The sequence below is a fragment of the Crocuta crocuta genome, unplaced genomic scaffold (assembly GCF_008692635.1).
Source record: "Crocuta crocuta isolate KB4526 unplaced genomic scaffold, BGI_CrCroc_1.0 scaffold129, whole genome shotgun sequence".
NCBI classification, from domain to species: Eukaryota; Metazoa; Chordata; class Mammalia; order Carnivora; family Hyaenidae; genus Crocuta; species Crocuta crocuta.
The window spans coordinates 10,831,643-10,833,828 of NW_027551571.1; positions in this window are offsets into that span (position 1 = coordinate 10,831,643).

Sequence of the window (2,186 nt, forward strand, 5' to 3'; positions counted from 1 at the left end):
CTGGGAGCAGGTCGCCTGAGCCCCTGCTGGCTGCTATACCTGCCACATTCCATTCTTCAGACCTTAAAAGCCTCCTATTCTTTTACAAATCACTGGTTCAGGCCTAAATTATCCAGATAATTGAGCCGCCTGGCCCATCACTTTGTTGGCATAGACACCACTTGTGTGTAATCTGAGAATATTCTATCTGCTGTGGAGTTTCTTCCAAAGGCATTATTTCTAACCTTCTTTAAGAACAAATTTCCTGTTGCCATGGAAATCATTTTTCGGCTAATTTTATTGGGTGCAGGAGCCGGGCCGGGAGCCACTCTCGCGTGGTTCCCAAGTTGTCTTCCTCTGGAGAGTCCTGGCTCGTCGTTGTCAAAGAGGCGCCCGGACCCAAGTGTCCTTGGGACCGGACCAGTCAGGGTGATGGCCAACGTTTTGGTTTTGAATTTTCAAAGCCTTGACATCATTTGTATAGGCATTTTCAATTTGTTTTAATGAGAAACCCCTTAAAGATTGGGGGGCTCAGTTTTATAAATATGTGCTTTCTGAGGCCGGCTTGTGGGCGAACTGTTACAACGAGACATTTTCGAGCTAGAAAAGATGACAAAATTCGGGAAGCCTAGAAGGCATTTCTTGAGCACCAAACCTGCCCTCACTGAAGTGCACGACGGGGAGCAGAGGAATAGGACCTGAAATCTGCCTCCAGGAAGCTTGCTACCTGGTGAGAATTAAATTGCTTTAGAGCTGAGAAGGCCCCCAAGGATCCGGTCTTAATACTCTCATTTTGCTAGTTGGGAAATTAATCCAAATTCTCAGAGCTGGTACTCGGGAGAGTTTGAAACCAATGTGTCTTGTCTCCCAGTCACTTGGGACCGAATTTGTATAAGCTGGACGGCACCTCTCCTCCAAGCTCCCGCCTCATCCCCCCTATCCCCCACCCCACCTCCCGACATGCTCTGCTCCCTACTGTCCTCACCTCCGTGCCTTGTACATTCAGTTACTGCTCTCTGGAACCCACTGTCACCCTTTTGGACGCTTTTGTTACTCTTCAAGGCTCGTCTCAAATGTCACCTTCTCTGAAATTCTCTAGACTGGCCCTCTTGTGGAGCCCACACTCCGCTGCAATTATTTGTGTGTCCGCCATCTTGTCCAGTGGACATGGAACCCCTTGACCACAGGATTCTATTAGTCTCTGCATTACGGTGTCTAGGACAGGACCCAGCATGGAGGGGACACTCGATGAGTGCTTGAAGAACTCAGTCATCCTAAAAGCCAACATAGAAGAACCTACTATACACCGGGCCTGTATTAATGCATTAACTCTGTTTTGATCTGTTCGGGCTGCTCTACCACAATGCCACATTCTAGGTGGCTTATAAACAGCAGAAATGATTCGCTTACTGTTCTGGAAGTCTGAGACCATGCTGCACGGTCACTTGAGGTCACTCTGTGACTCTGACTTTCAGACTGCGGCTCTCTGGCTACGTGGAAATGCTAGGGAGCTCTCTGGAGTCTCTTTTGTTAGGGTGCTAATCTCACTCAAGAGGGTTCCACCCTCATGATTAAGTACCTCCCAAAGGCCCCACCTCCTAATATGGAAACCTTTGGGAGTTAGGATGTCGACACATGAATTCTGGAGACCATGGCAGACTCACTGAAACCCTCACTGATCCTAGGAGGTCAGTACGATTATTACCCTACGCGGCTGTGGAGATGCTGAGGTACCCCACAATCGCTTGCCTAAGCCATCAGCTGGAGTGTGCTGGAGTCTGGGTCCCTGGGAATCTTGCCTCCAGAACTTTCACCTGTCACGGCTACTCCGGATGCTTTTTGAGTCAACACTCAGTCCCGAGCTGCAAGAGTAAATCTCATTTTGCAGCCAAGGAAATGGACACTCAATGAACAATAAAATGACTCTTCCAAAGTCACATACACATCCGGCCGTGGAGCTGGGAAGTCTGGCTTTGAAGCTGCTGCTTTCATCCTGTCACCAGACCGAGCTGAAATTTGCGTGTAAAACAACATGGCGTGGACCATAAATAATTTAGAGCCAGCTTCTCTCATGAGACTTTCTAATTTTCTCTTATAATCCCTACTTTAAATACGTCAATTCAGACGTATTCCTACTCTGTAGTGCAGAACCCCCCAAGGCTTTTCTATTCTGTGTGTGTCTGAGCCACATAATAAGCATGGGTAGT